The sequence below is a fragment of the Bubalus kerabau genome, chromosome 9, assembly GCF_029407905.1.
Source record: "Bubalus kerabau isolate K-KA32 ecotype Philippines breed swamp buffalo chromosome 9, PCC_UOA_SB_1v2, whole genome shotgun sequence".
NCBI lineage: Eukaryota > Metazoa > Chordata > Mammalia > Artiodactyla > Bovidae > Bubalus > Bubalus kerabau.
The window spans coordinates 102,568,049-102,590,316 of NC_073632.1; the positions used below are offsets into that span (position 1 = coordinate 102,568,049).

The 22,268-nt window shown below is 47.1% G+C and overlaps 2 long non-coding RNA genes across 2 annotated transcripts; one reads left to right on the forward strand and one right to left on the reverse strand.

Annotated features, from left to right (window-relative positions):
- The first annotated feature begins 9,544 nt into the window (after window positions 1–9,544).
- LOC129619485 (uncharacterized) lies at window positions 9,545–13,073 on the forward strand. The gene is made up of 3 exons (XR_008697899.1): window positions 9,545–9,726; window positions 11,277–11,384; window positions 11,562–13,073. It is a non-coding gene; the product is annotated as an uncharacterized LOC129619485 (long non-coding RNA).
- Window positions 13,074–13,914: 841 nt separating this feature from the next.
- Window positions 13,915–20,220, reverse strand: LOC129619486 (uncharacterized). The gene is made up of 3 exons (XR_008697900.1): window positions 20,090–20,220; window positions 19,736–19,856; window positions 13,915–15,059 (listed from the first exon to the last, which is right to left on the reverse strand). It is a non-coding gene; the product is annotated as an uncharacterized LOC129619486 (long non-coding RNA).
- Between the last annotated feature and the right edge of the window lie 2,048 nt (window positions 20,221–22,268).

Below are 22,268 nucleotides of genomic sequence, written 5' to 3' on the forward strand. Positions count from 1 at the left end.
CCCTGCCTCCCAGTCGGTGACCTTTGCACAGACACTCACGGAGACGCTGAGCTGGGAGATGCTCTGCCGTTAGGGCGGGCAGGGGAGGGAGCCGGGGGTGATAGCAGCTGCTTCAGGGGACTCAAGGGCAGGGGCAGCACGCGTGGGTCCCTCCTGACGTCTGCTTATGGCCATTTCATGACTCATTGAGCCTCCACCTGAGCGTGAGTCAAGGAGAGGGGAATCAATAACCTGAACCCAGGCTCTTCAAAATAGCTTGTCAGCAGCTCTGGGCCCCGCTCTGAGGAGTAGAGGAGAGATCTAAACTCTCCCTAAAGCCAGGGTTTGGATAATTTGCTGCTAGACCGGAGGCCCTGCCAGGGCAGGGACCGCTGCTTCGTAAGCATTTGGAGCAGGAACACCGGCCAGGGGGGATCTGCAGACCCCACCTCCACATCGGCAGTTCCCTGCCTGCTGGACCGGGAAAAGCAGACCCTGTCACGTCCCTTGCCTGTTTGCTTCCTCATCCTCGAAGAGGAAACTCCAACAGCCCTGAAATAGCAAACTGCAACCTCTAGCCTCTAACCCCCACCCTCTGATGAGGCTCTGGGTCTCCTTCTGGGCTGGCATGCCCATCCCCTCCCCGTCTTGGCTTGCAGCCCCTTTTTGAGGCTTCCCTCCAGCACAGTACCCTCTGCCACATACCCCTCAGGTGCTAATTGTCACTCCATTCTGGTCTTTCTACCCCACTGGGCTGTGAGCTCCTTGAGGACCCAGAAAGGATTCTTTATTTGAGGATTCCCATGCCAAAAACAGGCACAGACTCAGAGAACAAACATATGGACACCAAGGGGAGCTGGGATGAACTGGGATCTGGAGATTGATATACATGCACTTCTATGTATAAAAAAGATGAGCTCTATAAAATATGAGAACCTGCTCGATAGCACAGGGAACTCTACTCAGGACTCTGTGGTGACCTAAATGGGAAGAAAACCCAAAAAAGAGGGAATATATGTATATGTGTAGCTGATTCGCTTTGATGTACAGCCAAAAATAGCATTATAAAGCAACTATACGCCAATAAAAATTTTTTTTAAAGAATGATTTTAGTAACATTTATACAGTAAAAATTATGGTGCTGGAGAAGACCCTTGAGAGTCCCTTGGACAGCAAGGAGATCAAACCAGTCAATCCTAAAGGAAATCAGACCTGAGTATTCACTGCAAAGACTGAGGCTGAAGCTGAATCTCCAATACTTTGCCACATAAAATGAAGAGCTGACGGAAAAGGCCCTGATGCTGGGAAAGACTGAAAGCAAAAGGAGAAGGGATGCCAGAGGATGAGCTGGTTGGATGGCCTCACTGATTCAATGGACATGAATCTGAGCAAACTTAGGGAGATAGTGAAGGACAGGCAAGCCTGGCGTGCTGCAGTGCATGGGGTCACAGAGTCGGACAAGACTTAGGGTCTGAAAAGCCACAACACATACGGTGAAAAACAGAGAAAAACCAACAACAAAAAACTCCCACATTTGAGTAGTAAGTGAATGAAGAATGTCTGAGTTGGTTCTCTTACACTTTTACTCAAGAGGATCTAACTACAGCCTCCAAAGTCAGAACTTGAAATATTGCCCAAAATGTATCTAAGAGGAAACACTGGCTTCCCCTTCATACCTATTAAGATGGCCAATATCCAAAACACTGAGAACAACAAGGGCTGGAAAGGGTGTGGAACAATAGGAACTCTTGTTCATCGCTGATAGAAAGCAAAATGGTACAGCCACTCTGGGAGACAGTCTGGTGATTTCTTTAAAAAACTAAACATACTCTTACCATGGGATTTCAGCAACTATGAGCCTCAGGATTTACCCAAGTGAATTTAAAACTTACGTCCACAGAAAAACCTGTACACAAACGCTGAAAGCATCTTTATCCACAATTGCCAAATTGTTATTCGGCTCTAAGAACACACAAGCTCTCAAGCCATAAAAAGACAAAGAGGAAATTTCAATGCACATTAAGCTAAAGAAGCTAACCTGAAAAGGCTGTATGATTTCAACTACATGATGTTCTGGAAAAGGCAAAACTATGGAGACAAAAAAAGAATCGGTGATTGCCAAGGGTCTGAGAGAGGAAGGGATAAATAGGTAGAACACAGAGGATTTTTTTTTAATTTTTCGAATTTTTATGTGTTTATCATTGGCTGTGCTGAGTTTTCGCTGCTGTGTGCGGGCTTTCTTTAGTTGCAATAGGCAGGGGCTACTCTCCAATTGTGGGGCATGGGGTTCCCATCATGCAGTCTTCTCTTGTTGTGGAACACAGGCTCTAGAGCGCAGGTTTCAGGAGTTGTGGTACATGGGCTTAGTTATACCCGGACATGTGGGATCTTCCCAGGCCAGGGATTGAACCTGTGTCCTCTGCATTGGCAGGCAGATTCTTAACCCCTGGACAACCAAGGAAGTCCCCACAGAGGATTTCTAGGACAGTGAAAATACTCTGTACAATATTATAATGATGGATTCGTGACATTATACATTTGTACAAACCCACAGGATACAACACAAAGAATGAACCCTAAGGTAACTTATGGATTTTGGATGTTAATAATTACCCGGTGGCAGAGAGGTAAAGAACCCACCTGCCAAAGCAGGAGATGCAGGAGACGAGGGTTTGATCTCTGGGTCAGGAACATCCCCTGGAGAAGGAAATGGCAGCTCACTCCAGTATTCTTGCCTGGAGAATTCCATGGATAGAGGAGTCTGGCGGGATACAGTCCATGGGGTCGCAAAGAGTCAGACTTGACTGAGCGCTCAGGCACACGATGTGTTGGCGAGGTTCATCTGCTGTAACAAAGGTACCACGTGGTGCCAGCTGTTGGTAGTGGGGAGGGGAGGGGGAGGGATGCAAGAACTCTTGGTATTTTCTGCTCAGTTGGGCTATGAATTGAAAAGCCCTCTAAAAATTAGTCTAGCAATTAAAAACAAACACACACACGCAAAGGATAAACACTGACCACATCTTCAAGGAAATAATGATAGAATCCTAATGATCAAAGAAAATATACGCATAGTGGATAAATCATGAAATCAACAGAGGACATTCCCAAGTGTCCCTCCAGGCAAGGTCACAGCAGGTACGAGGGTCCCATGAGATGCCCTTGGTGCCAGTACCACCAGGCTCTCTTTTGCATGGATTAGCCCCTCCCTGCCCGGGATGCTGGATGGGATGTTGAAGTCCATCTGTCTCTCTGGGAAGCTGGGAGTGTTCGCAGTAAAAGCGGCAGTCAGGAGAATCGGCTCAGGATTTCCCTGGTTGAGGCTATTTTAGGCTACCTCTCCGGCACTTGGTTTCCTTTGCAGAGTAAAAGCTCTGTTCAGCCCTGCGCACGTCCACCTGCCTGATCTTAAGGGCATCCCAAGAGGAAATGTGTGAAAAAACAGAATGATTCTACTGAAGAAGGAACTTAGCCGAGGCTTAAACCATGTGTGTGCTGACCTCCAAAGACTTCAAGGAAATGAGAGCCTTCCTGCCCCTTTGCTATTTTCACCTCCTTATGAGAGTCTTTCTAGAACCTATGTAGTTACGAACATGCATTCTCTTCTACAAACGACTGGATTTTCCCAAGACCCTGGCAAGGGAGAAAGACTTCCTAGGGTGCTCTGGGCTCCCCTTGTCATGACCTAAAAGTCCCTGCTTCTGAGAGGTGGAGGCAGGGTGAAAAGACCACGCTCAGAGCGGGGCTCAGGCACCAGGTTCCGGCCCTGCGTTCACCACCACCCACAGGTGTGGAGGGATGTTCATTCTGTGTGCCTCAATTTCCAATTCAGTGTCTCTGACTTCAAAAGAAGATTAAATGATTGTGCAGAGTAACAGAAAAATTGTGAGGAAGAAACAAGGCCTCAACAAGGTGAACTGTCATTCCAGCAAATTCCTTCAGGTGGACCCTCCCTTCCCCAGGGCTGGGCAGGAGACAACCAGAGGGAAGGGAAAGAATCCGAAAGCGCATTCTGGAGCCCCATGTCTCCAGAATGTTCAATTCCTTGCTCCAGTTATGAGTACAAGTACCCAGCAAGGTAGCTCATTAACCAAGACGTTAAGACTCATTAGTTGCAAATGACAGAAACCCAAGTCAAAGTTTCTTAAGCAAAATGAAAAGCTTTACTGCTTCACAAGGATTATTTAGCATCACCCCAGCTTGATCTGAGGGTCCTGTTTACATCATTTGTGGTTCAGTCAGTCAGTCATCTCTGACTCTTTGCGACCCTATGGACTGCAGCAGGCCAGAATTCCCTGTCCTTCACTATCTCCTAGAGTTTGCTCAGACTCATGTCCATTGAGTCAGTGATGCCATCAAACCATCTCATCCTCTGCTGCCCTTTTCTCCTTTTGCCTTTGATCTTTCCCAGCATCAGAGTCTTTTCCAATGAGACAGCTCTTTCCATCAGGTGGCCAAAGTATTGGAGCTTCAGCATCAGTCCTTCTAATGAATACTCAGGGTTGATTTCCTTTAGGATTGACAGGTTTGACCTCCTTGCAGTCCAAGGGACTCTCAAGGGTCTTCTCCAGCACCACAGTTTGAAACCATCAGTTCTTCAGCACTCAGCTTTGAAGGGCAGAGTCAGTACTTGGAGAGTGAGAGGTGGTGTCTACACCAGACCTTGAGCCCAGGTGTGACTGACTGCCCATGGCAGGCATGAGGACTGTGTGCAGGGCTCACATGGGTCCTTTACATGCCTTGGGTTTAGATCAATCTGAACAGTGTAGCAACAGAATATTATATATTTAAATCATATTTAGTAACTAAAGAGCAAACGTGCCCTCCATCCAGCAGTACAGTATTGCTAGAAAATGTCTGGGGGAAACGTACACAAAACCACTGCAGCAGTTTCAGCAAGGGTTCCTCACCTTTTCACCCACTAAGACTGCTTTTCTTAATTTTCTCTCCAGGGATCCTATGGGGATCCATAATGAGATAATAATAATTTCATGTTCTTATTTTCTTATAAATCAAGGACATGTATATCTACAGATCTTGCTTCCAGAATTAAGCAGTGTTTCCACAGTGAGTTTGTTTAATTCCAGCCAAAAACAAAACACATGTTAGCATGTGTGGCGTCATTGTGAGCAAGTGGGTAATTTCCCACAAACTTTGTGATATGTTGAAAATAAGCCATGGCCTCCTGCAGACTTACACACATGATGCCCTAGAGTCAAGAAATACGTACTTGGGAACCAATGGACTACAGCTGGAAAGACCCAGAGCAATTCAACCCAAACATCCCTTGACCAATTAAAAAATACCACCCTCTTAAGGGCAATCGTATCCTTACGTGTTCCATCTGTCATGATAAGCATTTTCTATGCTTTTTTCTCAGTGAAATATCATAGCCATCATATGAAACAGGCTCATGGAAGTACAGTGAAACCCAGGTCCCTGCTAAATAGGAAGCCAAGGTGAAGCTTAGACACCCTGACTTCAGAGCCTGTGCTCTAGCCCCAGCACTGTGTTGGAATGTAGGTTTTGAGGGTCTCTAAAGAAAACTGCCAGAGAAGGAAATGGCAACCCACTCGAGTGTTCTTGCCTGGAGAATCCCAGGGACAGGGGAGCCTGGCGGGCTGCTGTCTACGGGGTTGCACAGAGTTGGACACGACTGAAGCAACTTAGCATAGCATAGCATAAAGAAAACTGCATTAGTCTGCTCAGGCTGCCATGCCAAAATGCTACAGGCTGGGCAGCCTTAACAGATACTTCTTTTCTCAGAGTTCTGGAGGCTAGAAGTCTAAGATCAAGGTGGCACTTGGGTTGGTTTCTGGTAAGGTCTCTTTGCCTGGCGTGTAGATGGCTGCTTTCTTGCTGTGTCTTCACATGGCCTCTTCTGTGTGTGTGCAAAGTTGTGAAAGACAGACAGACAGGAACTAGCTGGTATCTTTCTCTCTTCTTCTAAGGACACCAGTCCTACAGGTTTAAGACCCACCGTGATGACCTCATTTAACCTTGATTACCTCCTTCAATGTTCTTTCTCCAAATGCTATCATATTGGGATTTGGGGCTTCAACATATGAATCTGAAGAACACAATTAAGTTCATAGCAAAAATCATTGCACTTTTCGTGCATCCTCTTGAAAGCTACCACCTGGGGGCAGGTGAAGCATCCAGGCTTTATGTGTCTCCTTCTAGGTAGAATCACACTTACCTGAGCAGTCCAGGCATTTGATGTTCAGGCTTATCAGCAGAGAAAGGTGATTTCATAAGGAGGTGGGCTGCCAGGTGTGAAAGGAACTAAAGCCTGGTCCCTGGGAATGCTGTAGGATTTCAGGCTAGAGAGGAGGACCAGCACGCCTGGTCCATAGCCACTCTGAGCTGGCATCTCCTAGCCCCTGTGCATGGTGTCCTGTCCAACAGAGGACCCTCACCCTGAGATTCCTGATCACAGACTCAGAACAGGTCAACAAGGCTACTCACTGACTTTCCCTTTCATGATAAGTTTTCCCTTTTGTGATTAGTATGTTTCCCTCGGTGGGAAGATGGAAATTTCCAGCATCATAATGTCCCTTTGCTGATTCCTCACCAGAGAACAAGCAGTTGTGCATGAGGTGTAACCCAAGTGAGGAGGTGTTTCTCTTACTCAGTCCTTCTCGACCTCTGCTGGGCTCCACAATTTCTCCTTAATGCCTTTAGATTTTAAAAACTCTAAAGAAACCTCTGGAGAAGGCAATGGCACCCCACTCCAGTACTCTTGCCTGGAAAATCCCATGGACAGAGGAGCCTGGTAGGCTGCAGTCCATGGGGTCGCGAAGAGTCAGACCCGACTGAGCGACTTCCCTTTCACTTTTCACTCTCATGCATTGGAGAAGGAAATGGCAACCCACTCCAGTGTTCTTGCCTGGAGAATCCCAAGGATGGGGGAGCCTGATGGGCTGCCGTCTATGGGGTTGCACAGAGTTGGACACGACTGAAGTGACTTAGCAGTAGCAGCAAAGAAACCTCTGGGGTTTCCCAGGTGGTGCTAATGGTAAAGAACCCGTCTGCCAATGTAGGGGACATGAGATGCAGGTTTGATCCCTGGGTCAGGAAGATCCCCTGTAGGGAGGACATGACAACCTACTCCAGTATTCTTGCCTGGAGAATCCCACCAGAGGAGTCTGGTGGGCTATAGTCCATCGGGTCCCAAAGAGTTGGACACGACTGAAGCAACTTAGCACACGCACACACAAAGGAGCTTCTGAGACCTTGAGACTAGGTTAGAGCATGAGAGGGTAACAGGCAGGAAGGCCAGGGGTCTCCAAATGGAGGAAATAGCCCGCAAGTGTCAGACATTTTTATCTCTCTTAAGCGGCAGGAGGAAACAAACTAGCGATATTTTTTTCTTCTCTATACAAATTTAAAAGGAGGTTTCTCTTAAAATAGTGTGTTGCCATAATGACACCTGGTTTCACCTGAAGTTAACTATTCTCAAACCTTGAGATAACCAATGCATTTTTCTTATGGGAATATTTGTCTTAAGCTATGCTAATGTGCTATGCATTTACTCCAAACTCTGTCTTCAAGTTGGTTCTGCCTAATGGCTCAGAACCCACTTGACAAACCAGTATGTTATACTCAGATATTGTTTCCCTAATCTATGTAAACAAAACTATTTGTATGGTAATCTGTCCTTCTAAAATATTCAAGTTAATCATTTTATGACCCAGGATGAATCATCTGATGCCAAGATTATCCCAAAATGCATCTTATGGGTGAGGGGCCTGGTACCATTCTGAGTTTTAAGACATTCCTTTCTTTCATTAACAGACTCTTAGTGACTATATAACATCCAACTGAAGGCTAGCAGGGGGGTATTCTTTCTGCTCCCTTCTGATGCCTATGTCAGAAGCTTTCTCTATCTCCTTTATGCTTTAATAAAACTTTATTACACCAAAGCTCTGAGAGATCAAGCCTCGTCTCTGGCATTGAATTCTTCTCCTCCATTTGGAGACCCCTGGCCTTCCTGCCTGTTACCCTCTCATGCTCTAACCTAGTCTCAAGGTCTCAGAAGCTCCTTTGCGTGTGCGTGTGCTAAGTTGCTTCAGTCGTGTCCAACTCTTTGGGACCCGATGGACTATAGGGTCTCCCGGATTGAATTCTTCTCCTCCGGAGGCCAAGAATCCCGGCGTCTTTTCGTTCAGCAGCAACCTTTCAAGCAGGGGTTGCCCATACCATGGCAACCAGCAAGAGGTCATCTAGTGGCTATTTCTTGCTCATCGATGGAGAGGGAAAGACAGACAAAGCAAGTATGAGGCATACTGGGGAAAACGCATTCAAAACAGCTCACCCCAAATTCCAAAAAACCATCTACTTCTGCTTTGTTGACTATGCCAAAGCTTTTGACTGTGTGGATCGCCATAAACTGTGGAAAATTCAAGAGATGGGTATACCAGACCACCTTACCTGCTTCCTGAGAAATCTGTATGCAGGTCAGGAAGCAGAAGTTTGAACTGGACATGGAACAAGACTGGTTTCAAATTGGAAAAGGAGTACATCAAGGCTGTATATTTTCACCCTGCTTATTTAACTTCTATGCAGAGTACATCATGAGAAACACTGGGCTGGATGAAGCACAGGCTGGAATCAAGATTGCCAGGAGAAATATCAATAACCTCAGATATGCAGATGATACCATCTGCAGAAAGCAAAGAGGAGAGTGAAAAGCTGGCTTAAAACTCAACATTCAAAAAACTAAGATCATGGCATCCAGTACTGTCACTTCATGGCAAATAGATGGGGAGACAATGGAAACAGTGACAGACTTTATTTTCTTGGGCTCCAAAATCGCTGCAGATGGTGACTGCAGCCAAGAAATTAAAAGATGCTTCCTCCTTGGAAGAAAAGCTCTGACCAACCTAGCCAGCATATTAAAAAGCAGAGACATTACTTTGCCAGCAAAGGTCCATCTATGGTTAAAACCATAGCTAAAAGCTATGGTTTTTCTGGTAGTGATGTATAGATGTGAGAGTTGGACCATGAAGAAAGCTGTGTGCCGAAGAATTGATGTTTTTGAACTAAAGTGTTGGAGAAGACTCTTGAGAGTCCCTTGGACTGGAAGGAGACCAAACCAGTCAATCCTAGAGGATATCAGTCCTGAATGTTCATGAGAAGAACTGATGCCCAAGCTCCAATATTTTGGGCAACTGATGTAAAAAACTGACTCGTTGGAAAAGACCCTGATGCTGGGGAAGATTGAAGGCAGGAGGAAAAGGGGCTGACAGAGAATAAGATGGCTGGATGGCATCACCAGCTCAATGGAAATGAGTTTGAGCAAGCTTTGGGAGTTGGTAATGGACAGGAGAGCCTGGCATGCTGCAGTCCATGGGGTAGGACATGGCTGAGCGACTGAACTGAACTGAAACCATCCCTTCCCTAGAGGAGCATCAGACTGGATGGTGCACCCTGATTGGCTTAATGGATTGATAAAACCAATCACTGACAAGCAGCTGGAGTTACCATGATTGGCTAGGACTATCAAAATCCTCCTCTAAGGCAGGATTCTGTTAAGAAGGAGGGCGGGATCCTGGCTGCTGGGTAGGTTAAATGACAGTGTCTGTCACCCAATCAAGGAAGCCGCTTCAAAGCTGAAGGGAGTTGCCTGCCATGGGCAGGGGTTTGTAGTGTCCAGAAGAGACCCCTTGTGCTAGGGTGGTCTGTATGCAGGAGAAGTGCAATCAGGTCCGGGTTATTTGTATTCATGTTGGAGAATGCAATGTCAAGGTCAGGAACTGGTTTGGCAGGCTCTTGGGTCTAAGCCCATCGTCACCTGCACTGTGCAAAACCCTTACTGTGCCAGGAGGAGCAGAGAATCAGATGTGCCCTGGACCTGCTCACCTTACCCTGTCTCTCATCCTCAAGGCCCCCTTCAACCTCCTCTTCACCTCTTACTGCTTTCGATAGCTCAGCCCTAGAAGAGAACTTCTGCCTGCCAAGGGCTCCATCAGATCACACTCAATCTAAAAAAAGGTGCCAGGGGACAGAGGTGTCCAAATGTGGGGGCCCTAAACTACCATCATCCCAAATGACAGCAGATGCCTGCTTCCTACCTGAACAAGTCTTGCTTTGATCGCCTTATCTTTGGAATTATAGTGGCCTAACTAATTGGGAATACATAACTTCAGAAAACAATTTCATCGACTCATCTCTCTAAAATGGTTTTCTGGGTCAACTACTATGTGAGAAGCAGCTGATGGTTTATGTTTTGGAAGAGAATAGGTCATTGTCTACCCTAAGGTAGCTGAAACATCTCATCAGTCCAGACTCACATGATGGTCTGACCTTCAGGATGGTGACTAAAACTCACCCCTGATGTCTACACGGAAAGATTGTTGGTGACAGTCCAGAGCATTGGGTTGAGTAGAATGCTGAGGCTGCACAAGAAAGAGGGCTTCGTGCCATGAGCAAAGCATAAGAACAATGCATTTACCATGAACCTGATATGCCTAGTCTAGCCTGCCACCTTCAGTGGGCCTCCACCGTACATTTTAAGGTAAAGGAAATAGGTGATCCTGTCATAGCTGGATGGAGGCTTCCACTGAAACCTCTCTGGCCCAAACTGAAGGAACTGGGACAGTGGAGAGAACTTTTCTTTTCTCATACTTTTCTATGCTTTTCTCATGCTCAGTGTCTGCGTCGAGTGCTTTTCTGCATTAAACCTCTTTCTAAGCCCTAAGGTACGACTGCCATATAAAACAACCTTGTCTCTGTCTGTTTTTATTATCCTCCTTTATCAAGGTTATGGGATAAATGACCCACAAACAGGGAAAAAAAAAAAAAAGATAGTCTGAAAAACAAGCCTCCTGGCTGGTTTTGGTCAACTCTTTTGTGTTCTCGCCATGTGACTCATCTGGGAGAAAAACTCCAATTACATTAAATTTATGAGCAACTTGATGGTGTGCGACCAAGGAATGAAGAAATTTTGCAACATAGCTTTGTTTTCCAGAGTTGAGTTTCCAAACTGTGAATTAGAACAACCCTCATGACCAAACTGGCCCAGGCCCTGGAATCCTGGCTGACCTGCCCCCAGGCACTTGGGGGAGAACCCTGGGCTCCGGGCAGCAAAGGGCTGACCTCTGCTGTCTCAGCCCCGACCCGTAGCCCCACCCAGCAGGGGGAACAGGCAGCTATTCCCAAAAAAGGAGACTGGAATGCTGGGAACCCATCCCCTGTCCAAAGCTTAACTGAAACCAGAGCTGGGTGGACCCCACCCACCAGGAATATATCCTCAAATGACAGGAAGTCATCATGTATCTTGTTATTTAATGAAGCAGAGACATTCCCTCGTGGGTTTTGCCCCTCTCACAGAAAGGAGGGAAGGCTAGGTGAGAAGAAGACAGCATGTCCACCCCGTTATCTCAGCCAGATCAGGGAAGCAGCAGGTAAGGAAACAGGGAACCTAAATTTAAAAACAACTCTTGGGACTACCCTGGTGGCTCAGTGGTAAAGAATCCACTCACCAATGCGGGAGACACAGGTTCGATCCCTGGTGCGGGAAGATCCCACATGCCGAGGCACAACTAAGCCTGTGTAGCACAACTACTGAGCCTGTGCTCTAGAGCCCAGGAACTGCAACGACTGAGCCCACGCACCACAGTTACTGAAGACTGTGTGCCCTCGAGCCTGTGCCCACAGCGGGATCAACCACTGCAATGAGAAGCCCGCACACTGAACCTAGAGAAAGCCCACGCACAGCAACGAAGATCCCAGCACAGCCAAAAATAAATACATAAAATTACAAAAATTACAAAAAATTAAAACAACCATCATGGCAGGGAAGGAGGAGATAACCATCAGAAAATATTCAGAAACTCCCCTGGAAGAGAAAAAATAACCTTGGTGCTTTGACGAAATTGATCAACAAATTACCAAACAGCCGGTCAGTAATCACATTATTGCTCTAATATGTTATTTTTCTCCTTGACACCTATACATCTTTTGATCTCAAGGCAAAAACAAGTACTACGTGTAAAAACTGGGGAGAAAACAAACTGGCTTCTAAACTCCTGAATTTTGCCTAAAGAACAGCATAGTAGCACTTTGCTTTTTTCTAGAGTTCATTATTGCAAAAGAAAACACATAAGCTGTAGAAGTATTGTTTGTTCGTTTCCTACTAAATGTACTTTCAAGAGTAAATTGTTCACAGGCAAAGGTAAGAGTAAACAGGTTATTTACTATCCAAAAAAACACCCCACAACCATCATGCTTGTAGGGTAAAGGAGTTAGAGAAGGCGAGGATTGGAAAAAGAACGAGACCAGCACTTTAGAGGAACAGGTCACCTTTAATAAAGTGGGAAGGGGAAGCAGTCAGATTAGTGAGCTGCTGCACTAACCCAAGAAAAGAGGAAGTATATATAGGCAATTTTGTGGAAATCTACTGTATTAAGGGGGCCTGTTCTCCAAGATTGGAGTAGTTATCTCTTAAACAGCTGGGGCAAGGAATTCTGGAGATCAGCCGGAGGCTGGACCAGCTGGGAGCTGGGTGTAATCAACCTTAAAGTCCTTTTTTTTTCTTTGGGTGAGAGAGTTCTTTGTTTTGCATAGAATGGTGGGGAGGACCTGGAGGGGAGTTTTAACTCCAGGCTATTTTGTACCGTGTAACTTTCCTTCAATGCTGGCTGTCAAGTTTTCAGGCAAGGGCTGTCTTAAGTCCTTTGTAATGTTTTCTCATTTATAATCACAATTGCCCTGTATGTGTCCATTGAACTGATGAGAAAACTGAGGCTCCATGATTGGTATTATTTGCCTGAGGTCCCACAGCCAGGGGGACAGAGCTGGGTCCAAGTGTGTCCTTTCAGCCGCACTTGGAAGTGAGCTCTGCATCTGGTAGAGAGGCCAGCCAGCCTCTCAAGGCTCCCTGACGAGAAAGAAGGAGAGCTTTCACCTTGGAGCATTTTGCTTCAAAAATGTTCAAGCTTGTGCACTTTGCGGGAGGGATTTCCCCGGCTGATGTATTACCTTTTCAATTCAATGCCCTAGAAGATCCTGCAGAGACAGGACGAAATCCATTAGGCTTGTTGATTTATAGCTTTTCAGCATTTAGAAGGAATGGCTTTCGATGTGAAATTGGTTGTGTGCTGCCGCCCATTTTAGAAATTTGTCTCGTTTTGCCCGTAAGTGATTTATGCCATGCTTCCATTATTGCCTCTTTTTGGAAGGAGAGAAAAAAAGAACATCAACACAAAGCTCATTCAGTGTCCACTATCTTTGTGATTTTGCTCAGCACTCCCATGGCCCATCTGTGCGTTTTTATTGACTGAACAGTAATAGCCATGGCATCGGGTACACGGTCAACCACCTGCTTTTTTGCCAGGAATGACAAGGCCCTCGCTTCAGAGATTCTAGGTGAGGAGGGGCAGGGCTGACTCTCTCCCCATCCTGCCTGCCTTGCCCATCTTCTTCCAACGTGCTGTGAAGGGAAGGAAGCAGAGGTGCCATCATGCCCCCCCAACCCCCCTTGACTGTCGGTGCCACTGGGTGACGCTGCTCCCTCTGTCCTCAGGGCCTCCTTACCCGTGGCCCTGCGGCGGGGCCCACTCAGACCCCACCCCCAGGGCACATCCTGGAGCTTCCAGCTTTGGGGGGCAACAGCAAAAGGGCTCACGTCTGGCTGCCTCTCCCCTGGTATCCCGTGACCCAACAAAAATGCTCACCTACTGGCCAGAGAGCAGTGACCCCATCGCTGACCTCTCCTCCAGCCGTTCATGTCAGGTGGGCATGGCTGGAAGGATAAGACCTGACTTTCCAGAAGTGGCTCCAGGATCAAGAAAAAAAGATCAACTTCACTCTTCTCCAAGCTCAGGGTAAAATCATCTAATTCTTCCCCCGGATTATGAGGTTAGCTACTGTATCAATGCACAAGAGCCAAAAGTCAGAAAATACAAAATAATGGTCAGTTTTAAAGTGCTTACATTTTAATTCAAAGATCTGAATGAAGGATTCCAAGTCAGAGGTAAACACATTCAGATGCTGATTCCGGTTTGTCTTTTCCTGACCCAGTCTCAGTGTCTCCTGGGACTCAGAAAAAGTAATTCGTGGAAGATAAAGTTGTGAAGGCTGAGTCAGTACTAGGGACAAAGTATATAATATACCATGTCAGGAGCTCAGTGACACCAAAGCAAATAGAAAGGAAAACCCAGAAGTGAATTTCAGCTTCCAAAATGAGTCTGAAAGAGTCAGTTCTTAAGTCTCCTGGTTCTTGGATGTTCTTGAATTCTCTTGAGTGTGTCTGTCTGGTCGCAGATTTGCTAATGAGGTATGTCGTGAGGAATTTTGTTGTCCCTTAAAGGCAAAGGGCTCTCCCCTTCCAAAAGGCTACAGTGGTTGGAGGGTGATCTGACCACATCTGCCACCCTGCTGGTCGCCAGGCATGGGTCCCCTGAACTGGCTGGTTAGCAGATCCCCTCCCTCCCCCACTGCTCCAGGTGCTTCCTCCTGAGGCTGAACGCTCAGTCGAAGAAGACAATCTTCCCCCAAAGCGGGGGACCATCCTTCAGTCCAGGGTATATGCTAGAACTGCCAAACAGCTGCCCCAAACCCCTCACAACAGAAGGATCCTCTTGTCCTCGCGTCCTGTGTGGTCCACCCTCGTTGACCGCATCTGGAATCCATCCTCCCTTGTTGCTTTCCCAAAGGAATTCAGATTTTCGCCTAAGTCCCCTCCTTTACCTCATGCAGCCCATGGACTTGGGGGGAGGTGGACCCCCAGATCAGGAGGGCCTGGATCAGTCTAAGACAGAAAAGGGGCGAATTCTATCTCGTGCCCTGCAGCTGTGGTTCAGGCGCAGAGTGGCATGCAGCCAGCCATGGCGTCAGCTCGCTGGTGGCCCGTGACCCAGTCTGGGTGAATGAGACACGAGCAGGGTCTTGCTGGAAGAGAACGTCTCTCTGCACGGTATGAAGCCAGGCTGACACCCTGGGAGGCCGAGTAGAGAACAAGGCCGGTGAAGACACCGTGGACCAGATAAGCAGCCAACCCTGAGGCTGCCCTCGCTCTGGCTTCTCTCAGAAGGACAGTCAGGAATCACCCTTGCCCGCAAGCCAGTCTGTTAGGTGGTCTGCAACAGTGAGTAAAGATATTCTAGCAAGAGCAAGCGTATAATTTGTTGCCCATACTCAGCCACTTTTGAGAGGGAATGGGCACTATTAATAATCATATCAGGACCATAGATCTAAATGACGGCTGCTCCAGGCAAACTGGGATGCAGGGTCATTGTAACCTTAACTAATCCAAGCTGTAGCATTACCCACATAAATCACCTAAGCTTGAAGAAGTAAAATAAGAGTTATTCAAAGGAATAAAGCAACTTGACTCAGGCTCTTCTCTAATTCATCCTCCAAGTTAATCTCTCAGTCGTGTCCAACTGTGACCCCATGGACTGTAGCCGGCCAGACTCCTCTGTCCATGGAATTCTCCCGGCAAGAATACTGAAGTGGGTTGCCATTCCCTCCTCCAAGGGATCTTCCTGACCCAGGGATCAAACCCAGGTCTCCTGCACTGCAGGCAGATTTGTTACCACCTGAGCCACCAGACCTTAGCCAAAGTGATCATTTCAATGCTCTTCTCGACTTACAACGCTATTACAGTGTCCCATTCCTCTTGGGATGAAGCCTTAGAGCCTTGCGGGGCCTCTTTCAGCTCCATCCTCTGCTCTGCAGGAAGTGCCATCCCTCCCTCCCTCACCTGCCCTTGACTTACCAGCCACCCTCCTGCTCCAGCACCTCATCCCTGGGGCAGTCCGCCCATCACCCTCCAGCCTCCGCCCCAGCCCAGCCAGTTCAGGTTCCTCTGTTGTAGACCCTGGCGGACACCTTTCTTGCCCTTTCTAGTGCCTCTCTTGGCTCTTCGCTTCGTTACAGAGAGCAGGGATGTGTCTACTCTTGTTCTTGGTGTGATGCGAGCCCCTTGAGCGATGGCTGGCCTCAGAGAGCTACTCAAAACACACATGTTGATTGAATTAAGGAGTCCTAAGAATGCAAAGCAGAGAAGGCGATGGCACCCCACTCCATACTCTTGCCTGGAAAATCCCATGGACAGAGGAGCCTGGTAGGCTGCAGTCCATGGGGTCGCGAAGAGTCGGACACGACTGAGTGACTTCCCTTTCACTTCTCACTTTCATGCATTGGAGAAGGAAATGGCAACCCACTCCAGTGTTCTTGCCTGGAGAATCCCAGGGACAGGGGAGCCTGGTGGGCTGCCATCTATGGGGTCACACAGAGTCGGACACAACTGAAGCAACTTAGCAGTAGGAATGCAAAGACTGAGGCAGTGGCAGAAATCCTGAAAGACTCACCTTCAGAGTTCAGAGTGGTCCCCGCCCTGGTCAGCAGAGCCCTTCCGAGTTCTCCAGGAGGACAGACCAGCTCTTCCCAATCACGGCTGTGACTCTGGGCAGCGAGATTTGCAGGCTGTCTCCCAGGAAGCAGTGCCCACAAGCGCACACTTTCAAAGCCTCACCTGCAGCGAACAGGGTGCTGGTGGAAATCCTTTACAACCATCCAAACTGAGGTGATGCTTGAGGCTCAAGAGTTAAAGTATCGTGATGTTTTCTTCCTATAACCTAAGCTGAAAAGAGGCAATTTTTTCTTCTACTTTTTGTTATCCAAAGGTCAAATCTCTTTCTCCAATAATTACCTCCTGTTTTTGGCTGGTGTAACTGAAGGCAAAATCATTTCTTTTGTTACCTCCGTTGGCTAATGAGCTCCCTAACCGGGATTCCGTTAGAGAAATCAGCGTCGGCGCTCTAGACAAAAGACTTTCAAGCCTTGCCTGAGTCTGGGGTCGCCATCTTAAATCTGTATTCTATGAGTAACAGGGTTTCACATCCTCTATAATTATTTTTGTTGCAAATTCACTTTTCTCTTCTTGTTCTCTTAACTCCAGCGGTTACCAGCAGCTCCTCCTATGGCCCCCTTTTTTCTCTTTTTGCTCTCATCCAGCAATTTTAGCAAAGGCTTTCTTTCTCTTTGCCTTTAGTTACCTAGTGAGATTGGCAGGCGGGAGGAGTGCATAAAACCTCAGAGATGGCAAGAATCGGGTCATCCTGCAAATGAACACCAAGGCTTACTCAAGTTTTCTTAGTCTTGTCTTTTTATTGTTGCTTTTACGCTGCTGCTGCTCAGTTGCTCAGTCGTGTCCGACTCTGTGCAACCCCATGGACTGCAGCCCGCCAGGCTCCTCTGTCCATGGGATTCTCTAGGCAAGAGTACTGGAGTGGGTTGCCATGCCGTCCTCCAGGGGATCTTCCCAACCCAGGGACCAAACCCAGGTCTCCTGCCTTGCAGGCAGATTCTTTACTGCTGAGCCACCAGGGAAGCCCTGTTGGTTTTATACCTTTTACCAAATGACTGCAAAGGGATTACTCAAGTTACTCTCCAATGCCCATCCTATGAGGAATAACGGGCTTCCCAGGTGGTGCTAGTGGTAAAGAACCCGCCTTCCAATGCAGGAGATGTAAGAGATGCCAGTTCGATCCCTGGTTCTGGAAGCTCCCCTGGAGGAGGAAATGGCACCCCACTCCCTGTTCTTGACTGGGAAACCCCATGGACAGAGGAGCCTGGTGGGCTACAGTCTATGGGGTCACAAAGAGTCAGATACGACTGAAGTGACTTAGCACACACACGCACACATGTGAAGAATAACCTCAGAAAAATTCAGTACCTGGAAAAATATCCATCTCTCTAGAAGGTTTTCTCTAACCAGGCTACATAAACTGCACAATCTGTCATGACCACCTTTATGTCCTGAATTAGAAGCTTCTAGAACAAGCACTAAATTTATCCACGTCGCCCTTAGCCCCTGGTTTCTGAGCTGCTGCTTATCTCTACTTCCACTGCCCTACTTTACACTGGCTTTAATATTTTAAGCCACCTCAAAAAACCCTTTTTAAAGTCGACAGGGCATAAATGATAAAAATTCTTTTTTCCCTTAATATTAAAAGTTTCCTTAATCTTACGAAACCACATTCTCTTAAAAGAGTGGTTCAGAATCACATTTTCACAAAATCCCCAGGAGAGCGAAACTCTCCCTGTGAGCTCCTAACTTCAGGTCCCTGTGCAGCAAACCTGGTTTCTTGTCATTTCATTTCCTCACACTCTGGATTCCCACCCCCTGAGCCTCATCTTTCATTCAGTTCAGCCTGGGAGGTGTCCTCCAGGAACCGAGAAAACCAGCCTCCCAGAGGCTGCCAGGAGCCAGGCAGGATTTTCCTGTTTGGGTTTGAATGAATATTTCATATAAAACCTCTGAGCATCTTATATACGCTGAGCCCAAGGACTCAAAGTCAACAGAGAAAGGAGATTTAACTCCCAATACAACCCAATAGCAAGGACTTCTGTGGCCTTCAGGAGGCTCAGACTTCATTAGGGACAAGTGCCCGTTGGACATCCCCCTTGGGGACAGGGTCCAGGTCCCTGACAGGCTGATCAGAGCCCCGAGGGGGTGGGGGTGAAGCCTGCCAGCATGCTGACAGTCTCCAGCTGGTCTTAGATGCCATACTCATTGCGTCCCATCAATTCTCAGCAGTGCTGCCTCGAATTTTTTAATCAGTAATTGGATAATCATGCAACAGGGGCAAAAGAAGTTGGGGCACATGCAGCCAGAGCTTGTTATCATCCAACTTTAAACTGATGATACAGTACTGAGATGTATAATCATTGTTACGCTTCTGGTCGCCCTGGACTGTAAGCTTTATGAAGACAAGTTTCATCTCTTATTATTCACAGCAACATGCTATTCCTGGCCCTACCTCACTGTTTAACTACCATATTTAAAAAAATATAACACAGGAGTTAAGTAAAATTCAGAAATACCATGAAGTTGCTCTCACCAGGAATTGTCCATGTATCCAAAATAAAACAATATTTACCCACTAACACCAGAGTTCTGCTCAGAAAAAAGGAACTGCCTTTGTTTTAAAAAATACTTTGATAGGTTTCTCTAGTTGGGAAGTGAGGTTTCAGTTGTTTGTCTGGAAGAGGCAGTGTAAAGAAACAGCCAAAGGCTGTGTATAAGAGGTTAGGGAAAATTTGAGTAAAGTGGAGAGTGGAGACGCTTTACCGTCTGAGCCACCAGGGAAGTCCGGAGAGAATTGAATTGAGCACAGAGATAAGGTCAGGGAGGGCTTCCCAGGTAGCTCAGTGGTAAAGAACCCACCTTCAATGCAGGAGACACCGGAGATGTGGGTTTGATCCCTGGGTCGGGAAGATCCTCTGGAGGAGGAAATGGGAACCCAGTGCAGTGTTCTTGCCTGGGAAATCCCATGGGCAGAGGAGCCTGGCGGGCTACAGCCCATGGGGTTGCAAGAGTCAGACACGACTTCGTGACTAAGCAACAACAGAAGGTCAGAAAGGGGTGAGGGCGCAGAAGTGGGGAGAAACATGGGTGGTAAGACAGCCTGTAGAGCTCCTGATGAAACAGACAAAATACAAGTGCTGGGATGTCCAATATTTAGTTCTAGATTTAATTCAGATTTGACTTCAGACTTAGATTCAGATGCTGATATAAAACCCTCAAGGCTGATATAAACCTCTCAATGACCTCAAACTGTCAGCAAAAGTCAGCTACACACACAGCCTTGGTCAATGGCATTTTGGAAAACAAAATTGCCCAAATCATGGCCAGTTAAGGCAGTGAGGTGCAAGTTGGAATGAAGAGATGTTTCATAAACTGAATTGATTTTGTGGAATTGAGATTTCAAAGTTGGAGGGTGACCAGGGGAAATGTAATACTTACAGCCCTCACCCTCTGAATTCCTCAAAAAGCCTGAAAGGATTACTAGGTCTCCAAGTACATGTGAGATGGAACCAAGTCAATTTCACGCAAATCCTTAAGGACAAAGTCATTTCCAGTTGACCTGTAAGTTAAACATAATTAATTCTCAAATTACTGGCATCAACAAGGAGTGATCAGAGCTCAAAGCAGAGTCTGTCACTGTGACATAGTCTGGCTGCCTGAATCTTTATCTGAACTACATTCTTTGCCTTTGCTTCTGCCCTGAGAATAACTGTTTTTCAGCATTCACAGTATATAAATTCATGATGTTATCTGTTCTGCACAGCAAATATGATATCTGCTCAGCAATATTACCTTTTCCCCCTCAAGGTCAGATTGTTCCTGTGATTCCTCACTCCAGTCTGACTCTTGGATTCGCTGAGAATGTTGCATGGCTGTTTATAGAAGGCAGAATGGTTTCTTCTAAAAGGGATCTATCTTCCTTATCTTCCCCACAGCCCCTTGCTCTAAGGAAGACAGCTGATACGGGGCTTCAGGCAGGTTTTAAGGACCTTCCTGCCTGTTATTCAGTAATCTTGGGAACACATTTTCAACTGTGCCCTTGGTTATTTTCCCTGGTAAAAATGAAGGGTGTTGAGGCTGTCTCCTCTTGCCTACTAATCTTCACACCTCTTCCAAGGGTGATTTCTTTAAAAGGCTCTATGAGAGGCCTGAGGTTAAAATGTTCAGTTACCCCAGTGTTCACTGAGCCTTGAGAAATCCACAAAGTCAAGGGCAGCTGTACCTCTCGCCACCTTAATGCTGAAGTAGGACAGTTTCCAATCCCAGCACAGAAGACCCAATGCAAAATCCTCCCCTGCTTCTAAGTGTAAGGTTTTACTCAATCTATTATTAAATTCTAGAAAAGATATCCTTCCTTCACAGAGATTATTTGCTTCCTTTGTCCACTGTTTACCTGGGCCCTTCCGGCTGGGAGCCCAACTAGGTTTCCTAGTGGAAACCTCGGTCCTGTGGGTGGAAATCTAATCAGCTGTGATCCTTATCCTCAAGGAACTCATGGTGTGGTGGAGACAGCAGGTTAGGGAGGCAGGAACCCAATCACCAAAAACCGCAAGCGCCAAAGGGAACATGTGGATGTCATTCTTTGTCAACCAGACTAGAAGGGCCCTGCCAAAGGGTCTCAGGCAGAGACATCCTGTTTATGTTTGAAAAGACCTCCTTGACTCCTGAGTAGAAAGTTGGATTGGTGTCAGGTGAGCCTGGAGGCAAGGGAGGGCAGGGAGAGAGGGAGGTCACTTAGAAGTTCCAGCACTGAGGTCAGATTGCTATGAAAACAACACATTCTCACCAACTGAAGGTCACCAGTTCCTTTCAGCAGCAATTTTAGCACCTTCCAAGATTCTGTGTGTGTGTACTCAGTCGCTTCAGTCGTGTCTGACTCTTTGCGACCCCATGGACTGTAGCCCACCAGGCTCCTCTGTCCATGGGATTCTCCAGGAAAGAATACAGAAGTGGGTTGTCATGCCTTCTTCCGAGGGATCTTTCCGACACAGGGATTGAACTGGCGTCTCCTGAGGCTCCTGCACTTCAGGCAGACTCTTTAGCATGGAGCCACCTGGGAAGCCCCCAAGATTCTATACTGGACTGTCTTTACAGCGCCCTCCATGGCTGAGGCCTGCGCCACCTGCTTTCCTGAGGCTCTCACTTCCTAGAGGAGGGGGTCAGGGCCTTGCTGCCCAAATGGGGTGCTGACAACCTAGAGGGGTGGGGTGCAGGGGCAGGTGAGAGGGAAGTTTAGGAGGGATGGGACATGATTCATGTCGATGTATGGCAGAAATCATCACAATATTGGAAAGCAATTATCCTCCAATTAAAAAACAAAAATGTTTTAAATTCCAGGACTTAAAAAATTCTGAGGTTGGGCAAGTGGGCAATGCCCTCTCTCTGCCTTGTTCAGCTCCAGCCCTGTGTGGCCCCCTGAGGGGACTTAGGAAGTTTCCCAAGACAAAGTTGTCTTCAGACAGCCTCCGTGCACCTTTGCGGGCAATGGCTGCTCCCAGGCTTCTAAGTTGACTTGGAAAAATATTTGAAGGCTCTGCCAAAGGGTAATATTCCTTATGCCACGCTTATTTAGTAAAAAATAAACATGCTCAGGGCACCCCCTCCAAAGCTTCGGCAGCAGGTCCACTGCACTTAGGAAATTTGTGTTGGGAAGATCTGTTCCAAGTTCAGTTCAGTTCAGTCGCTCAGTCATGTCCGACTTTTGTGACCCCATGAACCACAGCATGTCAGGCCTCCCTGTCCATCACCAACTCCCAGAGTCCACCCAAACTCATGTCCATTGAGTTGATGATGCCATCCAGCCATCTCATCCTCTGTCATCCCCTTCTCCTCCTGCCCTCCATCTTTCCCAGCATCAGGGTTTTTTCAAATGAGTCAGCTCTTCTCATCAGATGGTCAAAGTATTGGAGTTTCAGCTTCAACATCAGTCCTACCAATGAACACCCAGGACTGATCTCCTTTAGGATGGACT